Genomic DNA, 24,731 nt, shown 5'->3' with positions numbered 1-24,731 from the left:
ACCCCCCCCCCCCCAGGGCACATGATTAGCCCTCATGGCCTGCCCCATAAAATAAACTGAGATGAGAGGAACAGATATTCACGGAGTTGCAAAACCCCTCCCCAAGGCTTGTTTACTGTAATTGTAAAAATTAAGCTACAGATTTACCTTAAGACCTCTATAGGAATTCCCGCATGTACACAAAGCTTCAAGGTGACTGCTACAATGACCCTCCTGGGGTGATGATGATGAACACCACCACCATCTTGGACCTACTGAGCAGGTGCAGGGACCAAAGCCTTAACTGAGCATGTGTCCATGATGCAACCAGGAAGAAAAAATGGACCACGTCCAGTGACACTGGCCTGTACCCCTTAACTCCTTTCTCTATAAAAGACCATGAGCAGCTCCGTTCAGGGGGCCAGCTCTACTGTAGCTACATATCCTTATCATTTATTAAAAGAGTCTATCTCCTCTTTTAATAAAGTGTTGCTTGCTTTATTGCTAGGTACATTGTTCATTTCTAAGACTTTGGGACCCAAGAGCCTAATTCAGTAACAAAAGGTTACTATATTTCAGTTAGAAAAAAGGAATATACTTTAGTAATCTATCGCACAGAATGGTTACTATAATAAATAATAATGCATTGTATATTTCAAAGTTGATAAAAGAGTAGATTTTAATGTTTTCATCACAAAAAAATAAGTATGTGAGGTGGTGGATTTGCTAGTTAACCAGATTTAATCATTCTGCATTGTAAACATATATCAAATCACATTGTACCCAAAAATATATACAACTATTTGTCAATTAAAAATTTTAAAAGCCACGTACTGGAAGAAAATATCTGCAAATCACATTATCTGAAAGGATTTATATCCAGAATATAGAAAGAACTCTCAAAACTCAATAAGAAAACCCAACTTGAATAAAGGACAAATAAAATTAAATACAACAAAAATAAAAACAAGAAAGAGAAGCTAAAAATAAATAAATAAATAAATAAAATAATTTAAAAAAAAAAAGAAAAAAGGACAAATGACCTCAACACACACTCTTCACTAAAGAAGGTATACACATAGCAAACAAGCACATGAAAATATGATCAACATGATTATTTGTTAGGAAAATGGAAATTAAAATCACAATGAGATATTACACAGTAATTACAATGCCTAAAATTAAAAGGCTGACCACATCAAGTGTTGATATGGATAGGAGCAACTATAACACTCATCTGCTGCTGGTGCAGATGTAAAATGCACAACCATTTTAGAAAACAGTTTGGCAGTTTCTTAAAAAATAAACACACGCACACCCACCATATAATCCAGCCATTCCATTCCTAGGTATTTACCTAAGAGAAATGAAAGTATATGTCCACAAAAGACTGCTGATAGCAACTTTATTTGTAATACCTATTAAGTATGCAGGCAGCCGTGGGTCTGAGGCTGTCTCCTTACTTTGAGTGCCTATGTAATGAACCGCAACCTAACTTAGTAAGTAAACCAATTGAAAACCTAACTAGGAGTATAACAGCAGAGTCTCAGGCAGTCACACACGGCCAAGCTTCAGCCAATCACAGGCTGCCGACTGATCAGACCATGTCCAAATAAGGCAAAAAAGGGTCTGTAACCAATCAAGCTATGTCTGTATTTTACTTCCCTTTTCTGTCTGTAAGTGCTCACTGCCCAAGTTGCAGAGCAGAGCTCTCTAAATCTTTTCTGGTTCTGAGTGCTGCCCAATTCATGAATTGTCCTTTGCTCAAATAAACTCTGCAAAATTTAAATGGTCTAAAGTTTTTCTTTTAACACAGCCAAAAACTGGAAACAACCCAACTGCCCATCAACAGGTGAATGGATAAACAACACGTGGTACAGACATCCAATGGATTACTACTCAAATAAAAAAAGAACGATCAATTACACACTCATCAACATGGATGAATCTCAAAGTAATTGTGCTGAGTCAAAGAAGCCACACACAGAGTTATCTACTGTAGAATCCACTCATATAAAATTCTAGAAAATGGAAATTAATATCTAGTGATAGAAAGCAGATTAGTGGATTGCCCGGGAATGGGGGAGTGTAGGTGGGCAAGAAGAGGTCCTACAAAGGGCTGAAACAAAACCTTTTGGGGGTGACAGATATTTTCAATATCTTGAGTGTGGTGATGGTCTCACATATGTCAAATTTTACCATGCTGAATACCTTAAACATATGCAGTTAATTTTATGTTTAAAACAAATTAATCCATTATATATTAACTGGTGCCATGATTGATTAATCTGAAAAGCACGACCCTTTAATGCATGAAAGTTTGAAAATCATGGCCACAATCTTTCTCTTCAGAAAATAACTCTTTGAAAAGTATAATATCTCAATGATAAGGACAAGAAAACAATTACTGATCATACAGAAAGCATATACCAAAAATAGCACTCTAACTAGACTAGTACAATTTGGCATGGGCAAAAAGGAAATTTGGTAGATTTCAGCATTATTCTTTCAATTCTAGTCCATAGAGTAGCTTAGTCCTTCATTACATTTCATAGGAATTAGATAAAAAAATAAATAAGTCATTTCACTGCTGACCAAAAAGACATTTTAATATAATCATTCAATGAGTGTTCATCTGGACATTTTAGTACTTCAAACTCAGCTTAGAATTCATGAAAAAGTCAAGAAACCAGACCCAATCTAACTGTCAAATTTCTGGCATGTGTTGGTGCTTTTGTACCACATTAAATGCCACCACTATCCCCTTCTGCCTGTTATTTATGTTGAAGAGACAGAGCAAACTGCATTATTCATTAGCTGAATTTAACCATTAAATTTTATTTTAGACAATATCAGAAGTGTGTACCCCCATATCTATGCAGAGAGTTCTATTCTCCAAGTTAATCAGTCTCAGTTCATCATATTGCTTCAAAAAAAAAAAAATACAAAAACAAAAAAAACTGCACCCATAAAGAAATGAGTTAACAGTGCTACCTTTGAATATCTTTAGGACAGGCACATAGAAAAACTATGCTAGTTCTGCTTCACCCCAAATGGCAGAACTAGCTAGAATGAGTAAGTGGAGGCTATATGAGTATGTTCCACATATTAGTGCATTTTTCTGTGTCACTGCTGCCTAAAAGTGCAATGTCCTGCCTTGGGATATCTATCATCACAGGCTGGGATGTTAGGATAGTGATTCAAAAGTCTCACTGATGGTTGATTCAAACCAGCTTATGATTCCTTCCAATCCTCAGATCCCCTTAGGAATTTAAAAATTAAATCTGTTTTTAAGTGCCCAAACCACTGCAATTCAAAACTCTTAAGTTTAAGCTGATCAAACTACAAGAAGCTAAAGTCCTAAGTCTTATAGTAACATTTTTATTAGTTTCCACTTTTCCCCAATGGATAGTGGCTTAAATGATCAAGCCTTGACCCTATTAACTTACTCTGATGTTAAATGAAAAATAGGTACTTAAATACATATCCCATTTCCTTGCTCATTTAATGTCAAGCACCAATTTCTTTTTTCTTCCCAAAGAAATATAGATCTGTCAGGGATATAAACAGACCTGTAATAGATCTAGTCCAATTTCCTCATTTTACGGACTCAGAAAGGTAAAGAAATTTGCCCCCAAATCACATAATCAGTGTAATATTTATTGGCACTGCAATAAATCACTGCCATTTATTTCCTCTGTAAATAAACTGGAAAGCAATGCATGTAACCATTCACTTAAATGGTTTAACTGAAAGGTTATCTAGGCAATACTATAGCCAATGGTGACACTGTTGAGACTTAACAACATTTTGGTTTACCTCTTGCTATCGCTGGTTGGTGCTGTTAACGTTCCTAGATCTTAAAAGTGTAAGATGTAGTAGGATTGCAGAAATGATTAGAGGTGAGGGTGGCTGCGAATAAGGCAAAAATTTTAAACAAAGGGAAAGAATTTATTTCTAAATACTGGAGGTTCAGGATCTGTTGGGAAAGGATGCACGTCTTAATGTCTTAACAGAAAAAGAGTGATGAGGTAATAAAAATGGATTACTGATGGGAATGCAAAATGATACAACCATTTTGGAAACAGTTTGGCAAATTCCTTGTAAAAGATACATTCACTTACCATGCTCCCTAACAAAGCCACTCCCAAGACAAATGGAACATGTCCACGAAAAGAATATGAGCTAAAGGAGGTAGTACAAGATAGTACTTAAAAAAAGGGGCTCTGGAATCAAATTGTCAGGGTCTCAATTATGGCTCTGCCATTTACTAGATATGCTGACTTTAGGCAAATTATTTACTATCTCCATGTCTCACTTTCCTAAACTATAAAATGAATGTAATTCATAAGGTTAATTTTAGGTTTGAATAGGATCAATACATGTTAAATGCTTAGAACATGGTTTGGCACAAAGTAAGCCTTCAGAAGTAAGGCTATCAGAAGGGGAAGGTGGTTTAATATTATGACGTAACACGTGCTAGTAATTAGAAAATCAGAGGACTTTTTTTTTTTTAAGTCAGAGGACATTTTCTAAAATTAATGTACACACAGCACCTATAACACAATGCAGTGCTTAAGAGTTTACTTGGATTTTGTTTATGGTCAAATAAATATGGTTTCCAATTCTGACTGTCATAGAGAATTACAGGGAAGTTATTTTACTTCCGTGAAATTTGGTTTCATTAATTATAAAATGAAGACAATGTCACCTACTTTAGGGGATTGTTGTAAGAATGTAATAAGATACATAAAGTGTTTACCTAGTACAATGCTTAGCACATGGTAGATAAAAACTGAAACTATTTTCTTATGTTATTAATGAATGCTGTAGATTCGATGCCCTTCCCCAACCTCACTGAAGTTTAAACCCCACTGCAACTGTAGGGAAATTCTATTATAATTGAAAAGTGGGGCCTCGAAAAGGTGATTAGATTGTAGGACTGTGCCACAGAGAAGAGATTAATAATGGTAGTCTAAGGGCTTTAAAAGGATAGCAAGTGAGAGTCTCCCTCTCTCTCTGCTCTGCCACTCTCTGCCATGTGACACCTCTACATTGCTGTAAAGCCACCACCAAAGAAGATCTTCAGCAGATGTGTTCCCTGGACTTTGAACTTTGCAGCCTCTGAAACTGTAAGCAATAAATTTCATTTTCTTTATAAATCACCCAGTTTCAGGTATTTTGTTATAAGCAACAGAAAATTGGTACCAGAGAAGTGGAGCGTTGCTTACAACAAATACTTGAAAATGTGGAAACAGCTTTGGAATTGAGTGTTGAGGAGACTGGAGGAATTTGAAGGAGCAGTCTAGAAAAAGCCTAGCTACTGGTGGGAGTTTAGAAGACAAGAAAACTAGGGAACGTTTGGGACATCTTAGAATACTGGTTAAATGCTGGTGACCAGAATGCTGATAGAAATATGGATAAGTAAAGGCTACTCTGAGAAGATCTCAGATGTAAATGAGAAGGGACTTATTGGAAACTGGGGCAAAGATCACCTTTGCTATAAACTGGCAAGGAACTTGGCTGCATTCTGTTCATGCCCCCAAATTATATGGAATGTGAAACATCAAGGTGCTGACCTAAGAGTATTTGATGGAAGAAATTCCTAAGCAGCAAAACATTAAGGAAGCTACATGGCTACTTGTAACAGTCTATGCTGAGTTATGGCAGCAAAGGCACAGCATAAAGCCAGAATTTATAATTAAAAGGGAAGCAGAGTGTAAAGATTTGGAAAATTTGCAGCCTGGCCATGTGGTAGAGAAGCAGAGAGCATTTTCAGGAGAAAAATACAATAGTGCTAAGATTAGTACAACAGAAAGGGAAAAAGGCCCTGAAGGCACTGCAGAAGCCTCTGGGGCCAACCTTTCCATTACAGGCCCAGAGGCCTAGTGAGACAGAATGGTCTTGGGGAACAGGCCTGAGGCACCCTCCAAGGGCTCCCTAACCAGGACACTGCTTAGGGACACCTCCAGACACTGCTTCCAGCACCAGCACCCCAGCTGCTTCAGCTGCTCCAGCTGTGGCTAAATTGGCCCCGGGTGTGGCTGGACCTGACAGCTTTGGAAGATAAAAGCCTGAAGCCTCAGCAATATCCCTGTGGTGCTAAATTTGCAGGCTCACAGAATGCCAGAGCTGTGGAGTCCTGGGAGCCTCCACCCCAATTTCAAAGGATGTGTGGAAAAGCCCGGGGGCCCAGGAAGAGATCTGTCACAGGGGTGGATTCAACACATATGTGGGGTCAAAGTTGCAGCAAAAAAACACCACCAAGGCCATTCCTAGTGAAGCATGCCTTGAGACCCCAGAATTGTGGAGCTACCAGCATGCAACACCAACCTGTGAGAGCTGAAGCATGGCCTCAGACCAGGAAAGCCACAGAAGAGGAGCTGCCTGAGGACTTGGGGACCCAACCCCCACACCAGCACGCAGAGGATGTTGAACATGGAGTCAAGGTACATGACTCACCAGCTTTGAGATTTAATGCTTGCCCTGCTGGTTTCAAATTTGTTTAGGACCTGTTACCCCTTTCTTTTGGCCTATTTCTCCCTTTTTGAATGGGAATATGTACCCCATGCTTGTCCCACCATTGTATCTTGGAAGTAGATAACTTGTTTTGATTTCACAGATGGGACTTTGAATTTTGGACTTTAAGGTGAAACAAGTTAAGACTTTGGGGACAAAATGAATGTATTTGTATGTGAAAAGGACATAAGCCTTGGGCTGTCAGGGGCAGAATGCTATAGACTGGATGTCCCCTCAACCTCACTGAAGTTTAATTCCCACTGTGACTGTTGAAGGTGGGAAGTCCTATTATGGTAATTGAAAGGTGGGTCCTTGAATAGGTGATTAGATTGTAGGACCATGCTGGAGTGAATGGATTAATAATGGTAGTCAGGGGTGTGGTTCTGAGGGCTTTAAGAGGAGACTATGTGAGTCTCTCTCCCCCTCCCCCCTCCCTCTCTCTCTCCTCTGCCATTTCCTGCCATGTGAGACCCTGCATTGCTGTAAAGCCACTACCAAAGAAGACCCTCACCAGATGTGTTCCCCAGACTTTGGACTTCCCAGCCTCTGAAACTGTAAGCAATAAATTTCATTTTCCTTATAAATCACCCAGTTTCAGGTATTTTGTTATAAGCAACAGGAACAGACTAATACAACAAAATGCATTATAAGTAGAGCGACCATTCATCATTACTTGCTTGTGATAGTCCCAGTTGATGCCGGTTTTCACAACATAGCCATCCCCCTTTCTATCTAAATATGTCTCAGTTTAGATCATAAATTATGACACTATGCCCTGGTTTAAATGATAAATGGTTTAATTTATAATTAAAATAGTTTCAAGATTTTCCCTGTATTTAATTCTTCATTCTCTTATTCCCTTTTTATTTTTTTTAAGCCATAGTCACCCCACTGTGCAATAAAACATCATAACTTATTCTATCTAACTAATGTTGTGCCTGTTAGCCCATTTCTCCTTGTTTTTCCTCCCCAGTCTCTGAAAACCAGTGTTTTATCTTATTTCGTTTTTTTGTGACATTATCTTCATTTCCCACCTCACCATCCCCCTTTTCCAACTTTTGTCTTATTCTCACTCTCCTTATCCAGGTGCTTGGTGACCTCAATGCTGCAAGTCCATGTTCCTCTGTTGGTCCCACACTCATCAGCAATGTCATATTCTTTAAACATAATATTTCTAAAATACCCATCTGTCCTTTCAATGTGAATTCCAGAATAAAAACTAGTGACGTTTAAACACCACCATAACCACCAATAACAGATTAAAAATTTAGCTCTCTAGGGATAACTACATTTTAACAGGAAACTCCTAGAGAGACAACACCTTAACGCAAAGTAGAAAATCTCTTAACATAAATTTCAAATACTGTAAAAAGCTGAGTAGAGGAAATCATTTGAGGAGTTTTACTCTCCACATCAGACAATTTAGGTAGGTTTGTACTAAATAAATGTATCAAAACCTTCCTGGGTTTTTTGTTTGTTTGTTTTGTTTTGTTTGTTTTTTTTGCTGGTTCCCAAATAATTCAGTCAAAACACCAGAGGCCCTTAGTTCAAATATTAATATCAGATAATAGTCTTAAGGGTTTTGCCCTGTGCCCTCATCTTTCACTTTACAAATGCTCCCCTAAGTTATTTCAAGCACTCCCCCTGAGGTCAACTATTGTATGTAAGATGAAGATAGCCTAATCTACATTTCCAGCCCAAAGCTCTCCAGCCTAGGTGCCTTTCAGTTTACACTCACATAACCAGTTACACTGACATACCCAACTGCATGTAGGACATGGCCACCTGGATGTACTACCTCTGCTTCAAGCTTAACCGAACTCCACTTCTTCCCCACCACTCCTGCACCCAATCCCATTCAATTTATTTGCATTAAATTCTCTCTTATCTCCCCAGTTTCTCAAGCCAGAAACAAGGGTGTTATCCTTGACTCCTACCTTTCCATCTCATTCCCCCCAGTCAAGCAACAGCCAAGTTCTCAATTATTTTTCCAATCTGTTTATTCCCAACCCTACAGCCACTAGCTGAGGTCTAGGCAACAACTATCATCTCTAAAAACAATACCATATTAGCTAATAACTGATCTCCGGGTCACCAATCTTGGCACCTCCAATTTGTTCCCATTTTGGATAGAATGATACTTCTAAAATGAATGTCTGATGAGTGTTACTCCTGACTTAAAACCCCCTTTGATGGCTCATTATTACCATCAGAAAAAGTTCAGATCCGTCATATGACTTCTAAGGGCCTTTATGATTTGGTCCTCAATTTTCAATTTCATTTACTGCCTCTTACACTTGATGCCTCATAACTGTGTCATCCAACCTTTCTCAATTTCTTTCTTTTTCTCCCACCCCCGCCTTTGGCAGCTGGTCAGTATGGGGTTTGGAACCCCTTGACCTTGGTGTTATACAACACCATGCTCTAACCAACTGAGTCAACCGGCTAGCCTCAATTTCTTTCTGTTCCTCAAAAACATCAGGCTCGCTCTCTTACCTATTGGGCATCACACATACTGTTCACCTCTGCCTGGCATACTCTTCAGAACTTGATATGGCTATCACTTCCTTTAGAAAGCCTTTCCCAATCCCCCAAATCCATGTTAGGCAATCTTCCAACATAACTTGTACCTTCCCTTCCGGGCACTTATATTACAGAGGTTATCAATCCTAGCTGCACCTCCACATCCTGGTGGGGGGGGGGAGCAGCACAGCCCCAGAATTTCAGACTCAGAAGTTCAGGAATATGGCATCCAGTTCTGGGTGTCATATTTTAAGAGACATTAGTACATTCGAATATATCCAGAGAAGAGAAAGCAGATGGTGAGGAGTCTAAAAATTATGTCACACGAGCAAGAGTTAAAGAAACAAGAGAGATTTAGCTTAGCTAAAAGCACGGGGAAGATATGACAGCCTTCAAATATTGGTAGGCCTTACTTAGTATAGCATGTGAAGGAGGAAGCAGACTTATTTATTGTGGGTTGCCAAAGAGGTTGAAACCAAATGCACTATGTAGAAGTTTCAGGACAGCAATTTTTCATCTAAAAGTCTAAAAGTCTAACTGCTCCAAAAAGATACTGTGATACCTAGAAAGATGGTAAATTCACAGTCACTAGAGGTTTTTTAGGATCAACAACACTAAAAAGATTCCTATATTTTAGGAGAATGTCATATTAGACAACATATACAGTCCAAATAAATTATAAGATTCTATGACACCTAAATTCATAAAATATTTTAAACATGAGTAGACATCACATGAATTAAAGCATATTACCCTAGCCCACGCTAATAGGAAGCGTAACTTCCTAAGATGTGAGATTTAATTGCTTGTTTTGTAAAGAATTCAGATAAATTATTCATAAAAATAGCTGAATATACTATACTTTCCTATATTAATGAAATTTTTAAAGAAAAAAATGAAACATTTTCCATAAGATTGGAAGTAGGGAGAGTTTTTATTTGACCCTGTGTGAAAAACCAAAAGAAATCTAGATGCCAATTTGTCAATCTATTCAGATAGAATGTTTATTTCTCAAAGGGTAAAATGATGTAAAAAGGCTTATTTAAGATATAATAACTTTTAAAAAGACTTTGTACATAGAAAAAAAAAGGCTATAGACTAACAAATATATATTTTTTTAAATTTATACATGACGAAAAGGGAAGGGCAAGAAAGAATTTTTAAAGGTTTCCTAACGTTTTATGTAATTATAATGGCTATGGGTACAAGAAGAAAAACTATGGAGAAGAATGGAGCTAAATAAAGGCTTCATTCTCTGCTGTCATATTTGATTATATCTTGAGGTTAAATTGATCTGTAAAGAAGCCATTTTCGTATAAGTGAGAACACAAATGCAAAAAAAAAAAAAAAGCCCAAAAAAAGAACATAAGGTATTTATTTACAAATCATTCCTATCCTATGGTTTTTTAAAGCACATAAAAATGTCTAAATTAGTAACTTACTGCCATCTATAACTCACTAGTATTTACAGGCTCCACACTTTTATTTTACAACACGTAGAAAAAAATTCTATTTTCATTAAAACGTTAGTTTTAATAAATATTCTGCACTTTTAAGTTTGATTTTATTAAGGGAGGTGAGATGGTCTTTTCCCCCCATAGGAAAATATTTTATTTTATAGTAAAAATCTTTTGAAAAAATTAAACCTGTAAAACATTATTTATCTTTCCATACAACTTTCCAAAACATATTTACAGATAAGAAAGGCCACAACAGGAAAGTAACCTAATCAGACTGTATATGTATAGGACTTTTTTTTATTTGCTGTAGAAGATTACACTATGTAGATGCAATATAATATATTTAACCAATCCCCTACAGATGGATATTTAGGTCGTTGCCAGTATTTATCTTCATCACAAATTATGTAATAGCTATAGACAAAATAAAATTTTGTCATCTTTTCATTGAGCCCTTTCTTTGCCATCCTACTTAGAACTGTAATCTCCTGTTCCCTACCCTGATAGTCCCCATCTCTCTCCATGCTTTTATTTTTCCTCACAGCTCTGTAAGTTATCTGTCATTCTATATTTTACTCATTTATTGCTCGTCTATACCAACTAGAATGTAAGCCCCATGAATAAAGGGATTCATGTCTCTTTATTCACAGCTAAATCCCTAATACCTGAGTGCCCGGCACATAGCTAGTATTCAATGAGGATTTATTGAATAATTGAATGTTTTTGTTTAATCCCACAAAAGAAAAACATACATAGTAACTAAAAGGAACAACACATCTTCCGTTCAAGGCAAAGTAAGTCATTATTTCCAAAACTGATCAGTAATTTGTCCTCTTTGTCTTATATTAATTTTCTGTATGTGTTGAATAAGATTATTATATTTTAGTTGGATACAGATCTGTGAACCTAGGAGTGCCCCAATTTAATTCAGCCTATTTGTCCAAGGACGTTTCCTGGTCTTTCTAAATATTAACCCAAATAGTGTGTACTTAAATTGAGTCTCTGCATCCTTTATGTAGGGTCCCTCCTGCATTGACAGTATCATTAACACAAAATTTTTTCTACGGGTGTGCATTTTCAATCACCAGAAGAATGAATTGCTGTAGCAGTACTTCTGGTAAATGCAGAGGTTGCTGAAATCCCAACGTAACTCGAGAAAGCCAATGTATGTTTAATTTGTCCCAGTTGCCTTGAAAAGAAGTTAAAACATGCCATAAGTTGTGTCATTCTCGTGTAGAGGGATCAGTCTGCATTTTAGTCAGGCCACACTTGGGCTTCAAAGTAAAATGTTAATTAATAAACTGTTCATTGGAAGGGAAGAAGGAAATACTTTATAGAAAAATAAAGAACAAAAGGAAAATAATTTATTTAGTCTGTTTGGCCTGCTATAAAAAAATAACATAAACTAGGTAGCTTATAAACAATAAAATTTTATTCCTCACAGTCCTGGATGCTGAGAAGTCCAAGATCAAGGCACCAACAGATTCTGAGTCTGGTAAGAGCTCACTTCCTCGCAGATGGCATCTTCTCACTGTGTCCTCACATGGTGGAAGGGTTGTGCTAAGTCTCTGGGGTCTCTTTTATGAGGGCACTAATCCCAATCATCTCCTAAAGGCTCCTCCTCCTATTAGCATCACCTTGGAGGTTAGGATTTCAACATATGAATGGGGGGAGGAGGCACACACAAAAACATTTAGACCAGAGTGTTACTCATTTTTAGATCACTAAAATCTGACAAATCTGCAAGATGCAGTATCAAAATATCTCTATATGTTCAATCATTCAATACTCAAATTAGCAAGTATGTTCCTTATTATTATGAAGGTCTTCATTTTAAAGAAGTATTAACAATCAACAGTTTATTCCAAGAGAACAAAACAGACTAGCTCCCTAACAACTTTAATCCCCTCTCCTCCACTTCTGCATATATACAACCTTGTCTGTTACCAAGAGCCAAATATCCTCTTAATTTACCAAAGGTATAATTAGGAAGGTTCCTGGGTACTGGGTCATGTTTGTTACAACTGCAGCACTTTTGAAGCATTCCTTGTATTTAAAGAGCAGATGGAAAAGGTAATATGAAATTTATAAGATTATTCAGATGTAACTGAGTCTTGACCTTACATGTGTTTTGAAAACTGTATTTCTGAAAAAAGATTAAGAATTCTTTAAAAAAAGAAAAAGTATGGCCATACAACATTAATTTGGAGATTTACTTCTTTAATGAGAAAAAAGAGCATGCTAGACCCTATAATGTTATATTTAGTCATCTAGTACACTAAACTGAGAAGTTTAAGGTAAGGAGAAGGAAAAGAGAAGCAAACAAAATAAAATAAGGATCAAACCTAAAACAAATTCTTTAAAATTGTAGTTTTCAACTCTGGCTGCATAGTAAACTGGTGAGCATTTAAGAGATATTAATGCCAAGGCCCTACATCAAATAAATTAATCAATTCCTGGAAGTGGGGCCCAGGAACCTGTATTTTGTTAAAAATATCTCCAGATTATTTTAATGCACTGCCAGAAAACCAGCATTCGAAACAAGTCTTTTCAAAAAAGAATTGTGTACATAAATTCGCGCACCATAATATGCACTTTCATTATGTAAGCATTTCATGGGCAATTTAGATATGATGATTGGACATGACTAACAAAACAACACAGAAAACCTGGAACTTTGAAACCAGAGAACATAAAGAACATACAGCTACAGACTACAGAACAATTTTATTTACTATAACTCATAAATCAGGCACATTTATCAATATTTCTCTAAATGGCTTCTTATGAAGGCCTTCCCCACATCCAAGAGTTTTTATATCGACTCATGGTTTCTTCTAATATTTCTAAGGTTTTTTTTTTTATACTCAACTCTGGAAAATTGAGAATTTATACTGGTATGGAAAAACAGGTAAAGATTGTTTTCTTTGAGTCTAACTTTTATATTTTGGTAATCTCTTCCATTAAGTTCTGATTATAGTATACTATGTTCATTGGTCTGCAAAGTACTGTTAAAAACTACACTGGTTTCATCATAGAGGTCAGTTTATACAGTATGTCAAAACAAAGCTTTCAAGGTAAAATTAAAAAGTAAATGAGATAATTTACTTAAAAGGATTAACACGCAATAACAATTAAGATGGAATATAAGCTGTTCCCTTAACTCAAGGGTCCTCAACTCAGTGTAAGGTTTTATATTTTACAGGGGTACACAGGTCTGGACAGTTTTAAGAAAATCAATTTTCAGATTACCAACTTTCTTCTGTACTCAAATTGATGTGTCCAAGCATCATTCCTTCTCTTTTTCCACCTTTCCTTTCACAATAGCTCTTCTACATTATAAAAAGAGTCATTTACCAGCAAGCTGTCCCCCCCAACCCCCCCAAAAAGGAGAAGTCATGCCTCTTATTCATCTCAAACCTTAATATATATGTACATCACCTCAAGAAATCTCCAGTACACCAACGGAATGACTGGGAGAGACTGCGAAGAGTCTCATATAAGCAAAGCAAGAAATACTTAAAGAGGTGGTACCTTATGCTGGAAACTCATGACAAGATTGACTTACCAATGAATCAATCTAAGAATCTGGAAGTGAAAGTGAAAGTCACTACTGCAGGTAACTGACATGTTTATTAGAAGTGAAAAGTAAGTCAGACCATTTCTGACAAGAAAACATAACCCATTTGGCTTATTTCACCATGCAGACTAGCAATTAGATTTTATAGCAATATTTTCCATTAAAATGAATAAGCAGGATCCACAGGGTCAAGATTTTAGTCAATATATTTTTTAAAAACACATACAAAAAATACTCCAGAAACTACATCTTTTGCAACTTTTTAAACTTATGATGAAATATTTTAAATAACAGCTGTAAAATGTATATACATAGTTTTTAAAAAATTTTTTATAGGGCACATAAAAAAATTCAAAGATTACCTTAACTTGCTCACACAGAATACTAAACAGCAGTGTTCAAAGAACTGACCTACAATAGCAATAGAATATAATGAACTCTTTAAAAGTAATCAACTTGAAAAAAAGTAGGGGGGAATGGGAACCAACCCTTCAATTTCAGTACCTGAAAATGCCTACACCAAAACCTGATTCCTGCTTTTTGAAAGTCTTCAATAGGCATCTCTAAAGTTATGTTTCCAGGACAACAAAACACTTCCTATTGCAAACAATAGATACCAACCGAAGTTAACATCCCTAATCTGTTCTCAAATACTTTATAGGAATCTAAATTACAATATTTTGAGGTTATTTAGCGTATCACTTTTTAATGAGATGCTCACCATACTGAAAATACTCAGTAGTTTGATATTTTACAAAAAATGGAAGGTATAAATATTTTCTGATGGAAAAAGCACACTAAACTTTTAGCACTCTCATAATTTTATGAGAAAATAAAACCTAGAAAGCTCCATATCAAAAAAGCATAACAGTTTTTTGGATTATAAGAGGAAAATTTCCAGATTATACAAGGAAAAGCTATGAGCACATTTACTAGTTCTGACATTCTTAAAGATTACTACCAGTTCTCCCATTTTGACAAAATAATAAAGAGGCAAAATAATTGAATAAAAAAAGAAACACTTAAATTATGTATTAAGCCAATTCTATAAAAACCCAGCAATTAGGAGGAAAAGTATGGAGATTTTACAGTTACATCTATTGGCAATATTTCACCTATTCAACCCCAAGAGAAACATACTGTGAAAAAAGCTTCTACAAATATTAGCTTATTTCCAACTGGAAATATTAGAATTAATACACTACTTTATGAAAATAACAGAAAATTAGTGGTTTACATTAAGGACAAAGAAAAATTTCTGAATAAATCAAATCTAAGTTGGATGTGTTTAATCTTACCACCTTCAAAATATATTGTATATGAAACCTTACCACATAATAAATAGAAGACCTGTTCTGAATGTTAGATATGTTGGATTAACTGAGTAGCACTTGGCATTCATTCTTTCCCATCACTCCCTATACATGTCTTCCTATATCTCAGGGACAGAAAGTTAAAAATAAAATAAAATAAAATAAAATAAAAACAAAAACTGTATTTCCCAGACTTTCCCCTTATAGTTAGCATGCAGAATGTAAATAAAGTTGTGCCAATAAGAGGGCCTCCTATGAGAGCTGGAAAGCAGAAATGAGATGGAAGCTACCTTTCTGCTGGTTTAAGAGGTGAGCAACCCCACAAAGAACGTCTAGAAGCAGTTGCAGTAGCGAAAACTCTAGTCACCAGATTTGAGAGTATCCAGATTCAGTGTTCCTATGACTAGTTACCAGTTTCAGCTTTCTGACTTCTCAATCACAGCTATGGTCTTATGCTCTTGAATATAATAATCCAGTGATGGCCCTCTGGTTCCAGCTCTGCCAGACCATCCAATGATTTTATAAGTACCGAATTCCCTGTATAAAATATCTTTCTGCTTGAAAATTCTACAGCAGTGTTTCTTTCTTGCTGTGAACTCTGAAGGATACAGTATTATGAACTGCCTATGTCTATCTCTCACTCCCCATTTTAGAAGTCAAATACACAAGAATTAGCATTATTCTATAATACTATTGTGAATTGAATTTTTGAGGTCAATATGAAGAATTAAAAGTTCTCTTAGATGTAGTCTGAAACTGTTTTATTTATAACTTATGCTAATTATGAATAAACATAAAATAGTAACAATTCTAACACTGAATGACCTTGCTTTTCTAAGTTGAATAAATTTGTATCAGTAACATACAAAGCTATAGCTGTGGTTTTTATAATGTTTCTTTTACTCCGACTGCAAAAACAAAAAGTACACTTATTATATCCCTCAAAACTATGCACACTGAACAATGGTTGCTCATATACAATCTTGTATCCTATTTTAGCACCCTGACAATCATTTTCCTTTGAAATTCTTCATAATAACTTACTAATGGAAGGTGCACACAGATGTACCTAATTTAACCATTCCTCTTCGTTAAAAATTAAGGTAATTTTCAATTTTTCTTTATTGTAAATAATGCTTCACTGAACATCTTCAGATAGAAAGTTTTTTAAGGATAAACAAAACATGGTCCACTGATAGAACGGAATATTATTCAGCCATAAAAAGGAATGAAGTACTGATACATACTATAACATGGATAAACTATGAACACATTAATGCTAAGTGAAAGAAGCCAGTTACAAAAGGCCACATATTTCCTATACTGCTAGTAGAAATGTAAAAAATGGCACAGCCACTTTGGAAAACCATCTGGCAGTTTCTGAAAATATTAAACATAGAGTTACCATGCGATTCAGCAATTCCACTGCTAGGTATATATTCCACTTAAGTTAAAACATATATGCACATAAAAACTTGTACATGAATGTTCATATTCACAGCAGCATTATTCATAATAGCTGAAATGTACAAACAACCCAAATGTCCACTAACTGATGAATGGACAAATAAAATGTATACCTATGAAATGGAATAATATTCATCCATAAAAGAGAATGATGTATTGATACAGGCTACATGGATGAACCTTGAAATATGCTAAATGAAAAGAGCCAGTCACAAAAGGCCACATACCATGATTCCATTTATATTAAATGTCCAAAGAGGCAAATCCATAAAAACAGAAAATATGTTAGTGGTTGCCAGGGGCTGGGAGAAGAAAGAATGAGTGACTACTAATTTCTTTTGGGATTGATGAAAATATTCTAAAATTAGATAGTGGCACTGAAGGCACAACACTGACACATGTACTTTTTTTTTTTTTTTTTTTTTTTGCAGCTGGCTGGTAAGGGGATCTGAACTCTTGACCTTGGTGTTATAACACCATGCTCTAACCAACTGAGCTAACTGGCCAGCCCTAGACTTATATACTTTAAAAATGCGAATTTAATGTTATGTGAATTATCTCAATAAGGCTGTTATTAAAAAAAAAAAAAAAAAACTCTTCCTCCCTAAAAGGAAAAAAGTATTATTTCTTTAAGATATACTCTCGAAAGAGGAAATACTAGGCTTTAGCCTTCGACAAGTGTCAAAGGACTTTTGAAAGAAGTTCCACAGATTTATACTTCATCCAGCAAGTATTTATTTAGTCCCTGTGTCACTGTACTGAAGTCTGAATTAGCACCATTTCTTAAATCTGATAGGAGAAACTTACTGATTATTAAAGTTGAACACTTTTTAGTCATATTTTTCTTCTGTAGAGGGCCAGTTCTTAAAAAGAGACTTCTTTATACATTACACTGTTATTCTATACACAAACGCTTTAATTTCTCAGGAAATATAAAAATAGCTACTTTCTTGACACTTTGGTCAGCAATAATTAACTAATCCCAGGTCAGTTCTATTTCAGTTTTTAATGTTAAAACTTTTCTTGAAATCAAATACTTTTTAAAAAGCAGTAGCAAGAACCACTCTCCTCCCCAGACAGGTAGATTAAAAGGTCACTACAATATGAGTCTACTTGGGTTACATATATTTCCAGTTTCCTGACTGCAATTCACTTTCAAGTAAAATGTCAAGTAAAATGTCTCACAAGGTATTTTAAAACAATATGGTGTAGCAGAAAGAAAACGAAACATTTATCAATATCTTCTACAAACCAAGTGCTTTATGTGTGTTACCTCATTTAATCCTAACAAACCTATTACCCTCCCTTAACTGAAAAGGAAAATGAAAATCAGAGTGTAAGAACTTGCCATGCAGCAAATATGCAGCAAAGTTAAGGATCAAACTGAGGTGTGTCTAATTCCAAAGTCCATATACTTCCTGCCACTTCATGGTGCTTCCCAAGCTCACTGACTCTGAAAATCAGGCAAGACACTAAATACTAGTTCTGCTACTTACTGTGTGACTAATTTCTAAGCTTCTTTAGAGTTTACAAAAATGAGGTCATTACTCACAAAATAAATGTAAAAAGTGAAGGCTAAAATTTCACTGTGAAATGAAATTGCAAAAAAAAACCCTATTTTTTAAAAAGCAAAACGTATGGAATAATTCTATACACTTATCTTGAAGTTGTCTCAAGATTCACTTTAACTTCCAACAAAGCAGGCACTTGCTTATCCATTCACACACGTAATGGGGATGAAAAACATTTTTTGAGGGACTAACTGCTGGTCTCCACATTAGACAACAAACGCATCATTTCTCAGTACAAAAGCCCACATCAACTACTTTGCTTTTTATTCTTAACCACATGAAAAATGTTTTCAGCAAAATATGCACCATCCAGGAAGTAGCACCGTGGTGTAAGAGAAATGGGAACTGAAGAAAAGAACTGCAGAAGCTTGTGAGTAAGCAGTAATACAACACAGAAAAGAACAAGGTTAAGAACAGCAAAAACAGGGCAAGACTATCAGAGTCAATTCTACCCCACTTAATGAATATCACTTTGGTAAAGGAAAAATCATTTAAAGCACACAGCCCTAAAAGGATCCTTGCTTAGCTTTGAAATTGCTACTTTAAGACCCAAACAACAAGACTGGGACTGGGGATTTCTAAAGGATGCAATACACCAACCAATATATACCAGTGATACTTCCACAAGGATTTTCACATTCATGAAACAAAATCAAAGCAAATAATGTAAGAATTCTTACATGTTAAAATTTTCTTTTCCAAGAATTCCCTCACTCCTCATTCTGACATATAAAAAGGGCAGGCAATATCTGATACAAATGAAATAATATAGATAGATGAAGGCCTTCAATAAAATACATTTTTCTCCTTAAATTATTTTAGTATTAAGGCACCAGTAAGACTTGGGTTAGACCAAAAAATATAAACTCACCTACAGGCCCATATTTTACTCTAGGGATATTATTAAAATAATTCTATTGTATATAGAATCATGTTCAGCTTTTGTTAGCTGGCATAGAACAATCAGGCTATTGTGCAATGGTAAGAGGGCTCTTAAGAAAAAAAAACTGCTGAAGTAATTCTTGTCTGGAGGTGACTTACCACATTCTACTCTCTATAAACACCACTGTTTTTAATCACAATTTTACTTACAGCTTTTACCCTTGTCAAACAAAATTTTTACTTTCCAATAAGCCTCTTTCAAACTGAAGTAATAAAAAGTAATGCTTTTAGGATCATAATATTTGCTAACATGCGATGTTATAAAATAGTATGTGTAATAAGAGCTTACTTTTGTGAAAAAAACATAAAATTAGTAGAAAAATAGAATTAAAAGATAATAAGAATCTTTTCATGAACTTTCTGAAGTACCCTCATATATTCACTGATTTATCTAAAAAGACATTCATCAAACTATTACCAGTGGTTATCTTAGGGTGGTAAGATTAAAGCTTCTTTACCTTTTATGTATTTTCTGATGCTCTACATTAAACTCGTTATTTTTTTTAGCGTTTAGACATAAGAAAGAATAATTTGAGTTAAAGACTAAGAAGCGTAGGTGTCATATTTTAATTCAAGAGCACCAGTTCAAATCCACTTTTTCAGAATTAACATAAAGCAAATGTTGCTCAAGAAATGGCAGTAAAAATCCCCTGAGCCAGCAAAGCTCAATTTTTTAATGACAAATTTCCTCGGAAAAACAGTGCCTATAATTTCATGCCTCTTTATAGAACTGGATGAGTGAGGGTGGGAAATGGGTTGGAATGTCCAGGTGACCACAGGAAAGACAACAGGAAAAACTACTAAAACTTAAGAAACAAGACAATATCACTTCACTGATTTAGAGACAATGATTCATAGAAGAAATCACAGAATAGCAGAAAGTATATGATCAGAGAAAGTCAGTAAGCACCTACAGGGTGATAATGAGCAAAAGAAGAAAAAAGCCAGAAAAAAAAAAAAAAAAAAAAAAGCTGAACTCAGGCATATTTATGTAAATCATTCTGAAAAGAAAAAAAAGAAGTAGATAATGATGTATAACAAACTCAATCAGATCTGCCTTCTTGACCAGAAAAGAAATACTTTTCAATAGGCTTATTTAGCACTCATTAGCAAAACCAAGAATACTGAGGCATCTAAAGATCTTTTGTGCCTGCTTTGGAATGAACTAGTTAAACAATTAGGTGTACAGTTAAGCAATTCATACACAAACATATACACAGCTAATGTTTGTACATTAAATGAATCTAGAGTAATCATCAGATGTGATGTAAACATAACTTTGAAAAGGAAACAAGGTAAAGCACTGAGTTAATTTCACTGACCTCCATGAAGAAATTATCTTTCAACCAAAATAAGTAACCCTACTAAGTTAAACCATAGGAAATTACCAGTATTCAAGCATTTTTTTTTAAATCTATAAGAACAATTTCGTATGTTCCCACCCAATGGTCTGCTGATAAATACTTAACAACCACTTCTCTGGAAAACAGACCCTGATAGGTAGCTTTTGCTGATTCCCATGCTGTAAAATATCCTACCATGGCCAGTTTCAAGCTGCCAACATGATGTCACTGAACACGGAGTTGAAGAGATGGGCATAATCAGCTCAACAGCTCCAGCACATCCCCGGTTCCACCTAAAACTCTGATCTAAGGATCATCAGTTCCCAAGTTTTCTCATCCTTTCCTAAAATAGGCTTTTGTCTGAATAGTCCAGTTTTTGTACTTCTCTTTAGGTTAGAAGAAATACATTTTTGACACTTTAAAATATCAGTAGGCTAAAATCATAAGGGATTGGTACCTTGTTTCATTTAACCAGCACTTTTTTATTGAACACCTACTTGGTGTCAGGTATTGTTTTGGGCATTGTAGACAACAAAGAATGAGACAAAGGAGGTCCTGCACCCATAAATAAAAATTCCAAGGACTGACAAATGACAAATGCCATGGAGTAAAACAAAACCATGATGGGGGTCAGGGGATGTGTGTGTTTTAAACTGAGTGGTAAGGAAGTAAGCAGGTGAAATTTAAGCTGAGATCTGAAAGATAAGGGGCCAAACTTGCAAAGATCTGGGAAAGGCCATTTCAGACAGAGGAAACAACTAGTATAAAAGCCCTAAGGCAAGAATAAGCATGGCATGTCTTAGAAATTAAACAGACTAAGGTGGCTAGAGCACGGTGAGCAAAGTGATATTGTCTGAAAGGTTGTCAGGACCAAATTATACACAATGTATGAATGAGTTTGTATTTTCTGAGTGAGTACAGTTTGTACTCTTATTTTATTCTAAGTGGATTGGGAAGTAATTTCACATAGCACTTTCATAAATGTGGTGAACAGAAAGTATGAATGCATACTTTCATGCATTATTTTAATGACCCCTCATGAGACTTAGGTCATACCTATATTTATTGTATTCACTTTTCTCAATATGACCATTTTGATTACTTCACAATCTATACTGAACATTATTAAGTTGAAGCATTATAGTACAGTAGACCTCAAACTACAAAAATAGCTAAAATAAACAGTGGTAAGACTACACACCAGTTCAGAAATAAGGATCTTACTAACCCAAGACGGTTATTTCATATGTGAAATGCTAACATATGAATTCAGGTAGGTCAATGTCAAATTCTTATGAAGATGACCTAATTCATCTATAAAACAGATTATTTCAAAAATGCAGGCAAATACTTCTAGTGTTTTCAAAATGATTTTATCTGACTTTTTAAATTATAATGACCATATGTTTATTATAATGTGGAAGAAAAATATAATACCAATCTGATTTTTATGGATATTACTGCTTACGAGCTAAAGTAAAATATCAAACATACATGAGTTTAAGTTATATCTGCATATTACAAAATCTGTACAGAAATAAACACACACATATACACCCACATCCCTATGGCCATGAAAATCAAGTCCACATTATGGCCACATAAAAGTTCCTCAGGACAAATCAATAAAAACATAAATTATTACATTATTATACAAAAATAAGGAAATATTCAGGCTGGTTTATGGAGAATAATTTATATTTGCACATAAAAAATTACAACATGGAGTTGATATTTAGTAAGATGAAGAAGACTAGAATGAGGACAGTTATTGAGTGGCAGGGGAGAAGAGGGAGGATGAGGAGTTCAGTGGTGACAAATTAAACGAGGGATGCCTATTAGACATTTAATTGAAAATGTTGAGTAGGCAGATGGATATTCAAGTCTGGGGTTTAGAAAAGAGATCCAGACTAAAGATAAAACTTTTACTTTGAAATATATGATAATTCTAGCTAGACAGAATGAAATCACAAGGGACTAAATATAAATATAGAAGAGGTCTAAACATAGAGTGCTCTGGAATACTGCCTCATTTTTTAGAAGTTGGGGAACCAAAAGGAACCAGCAAAAGAAACTAAAAATAAGCAGCAACATCCCAGAAGCAAAGGAAAGAAAGGTTTCAAAGAAGAGAACATTATCAACCATGTCAAATGTTGCTATAGCTGCTACATCCAGTGAGATCAGGATAGAGAACTGACTAGGAAGTGTACCACCAAGAAGGTCACTAGTAACCTCAGAAAGAGTAGCTATGGTAGAATGGAAGAGGAAAAAACCTGACTGTAGAGGATCCAAAAGAGACAAGGAGTACTGGCAACCACAAATATCAACTTTTTTGGAGAGCAGTAACTAAAGAAACATTTGATACTGAGAAAAGTTTTTTAAAAAAATGAAAGAGACTTTCTCACTCCCCAGCCATCTTGGCAGCTGCTCTTTGTTGGCAGCCATTCTTAGTTGGGGGACGTCCCTCCCCTAAGGCAGGAAGATGGTGGCCACAAAGAAGAGAAAAAGTTGCTGGAGTTGATCAATTGTAGGTTCCAGCTAGTCATGAAAAGTGGAAAGTATGTGCTGGGGTATAAGCAGACTCTAAAGATGATCCAAGAAGGCAAAGTGAAATTGGTCATCCTTACCAACAACTGCCCAGCTTTGAAGAAATCTGAAATAGAGTACTATGCCATGTTAGCTAAACTGGTGTCCATCACTACAGTGGCAATAATATTGAATTGGGTACAGCATGTGCGAAATACTACAGAGTATGTACACTGGTTATCATTGATCCAGGTGATTTTGGTATCATGAGAAGCATGCCAGAACAAACTGGTGAAAAGTAAACCATGCAAAATTTTTCTTTAATAAAACTTGCCAGAGCTTATTTAAAAAAAAGAAAGAAAGAAAAGAAAAAAGAAAGCTATTTCAGCATATATGTATGCTGATAGGATTAATCCAGTAGAAATTGGAAAATGATGCAGCTCATTGGCATGTAGGAGATTAGGATGAATACTAAAGCAATGCAATGTCCTTGACAGGAGAAAGAGGACAGAACCAAGGGCAAGAGTGGAGTGCTCGCTTCGGCAGCACATATACCAAGGGCAAGAGTGGAGGCGATGGTGACAGAACAGTAGGAAATGCAGAAAGTAAAGGTAAAGATGCAAGGGAACATGTAAAAGTTTTCTTCTGATTGCTTCCATTTTTAATATACAGGAAACAAGATCATCAGCTGAAAACTAAGAGGAGAAAAGAGATGCTAGAGGACTAAGGGGAGATGTATAAAACAGTCATTTAGAAGAATGGGAAAGTGATTTAACCAGGGAAATGTATTAGGATCACAGGACTGGGGGCAGCACAAAGGGCCCTCCTGAGGTCAGTGGTGACAAATTTAAAGTGAGATCCAGGTCAGCATGGGTGTGTTTTCTTCAAAGCATGCTCAAATGCCCAGGTGCAGGCTGAACTAGATGGAGAACTGGATATAAAGGCTATGGGGATGGGGGTTGGCCAGGTGAGTACAATGAAGGGAAGAGCACTGCAAGGGAGCTGATGGTGTATGAAACGGAGAAATTATAACAGTGGACCATGAATTCAGAACAAGTCAATATTCAGGTGAAGACATGGAGGAAGGGAGGCTTGGGGCAGTAAAAAACGGTGGTAGCAGCAATGGATTGTGGGTCCCAGACAGATGAAAGTACTGTTGAAGTGGGGGTACTTGACAGGAGTTGCAAAGACAGGATGTTGAGGCTCCAGTGGAAAGCTTGAAACTGTGTCATATAAAATAACCTTAATAAAGGATGAGCTGTTTTAGTTAAAATGTTATAGAGCTACCTTAAAGACTAAAGCAAAACCTCCCCCTGGGCAAAGTGAGCCTGCAGATGAGGGAAAATGGAAGGCTAAACTGGAGCTGGGGAAGAACTGTATCATAAGAATCACAGTTGGAGGTCCCCATACATAGAAATCCCAAGAAAACCATTTCCAGCACTCCCAAAGAAAGAGTCAGCTTTGAACAATCTGCAAAACTCTAAAGGCAAAAATGCCAGATCACAAAC

At 35.8% G+C, this 24,731-nt stretch overlaps 1 protein-coding gene and 1 pseudogene across 2 annotated transcripts in view; one reads left to right on the top strand and one right to left on the bottom strand.

Annotated features, from left to right (window-relative positions):
• CDC42SE2 (CDC42 small effector 2) overlaps positions 1–24,731 on the bottom strand; it is a 110,105-nt gene that overhangs the window by 80,706 nt on the left and 4,668 nt on the right. The window lies entirely within an intron of this gene.
• On the top strand, positions 4,105–23,557 carry LOC134370570 (large ribosomal subunit protein eL30-like; annotated as a pseudogene).

This window comes from Cynocephalus volans, chromosome 2, assembly GCF_027409185.1.
Source record: "Cynocephalus volans isolate mCynVol1 chromosome 2, mCynVol1.pri, whole genome shotgun sequence".
Classification (NCBI taxonomy): Eukaryota; Metazoa; Chordata; class Mammalia; order Dermoptera; family Cynocephalidae; genus Cynocephalus; species Cynocephalus volans.
This window is presented reverse-complemented; position numbering and strand designations above follow the sequence as displayed.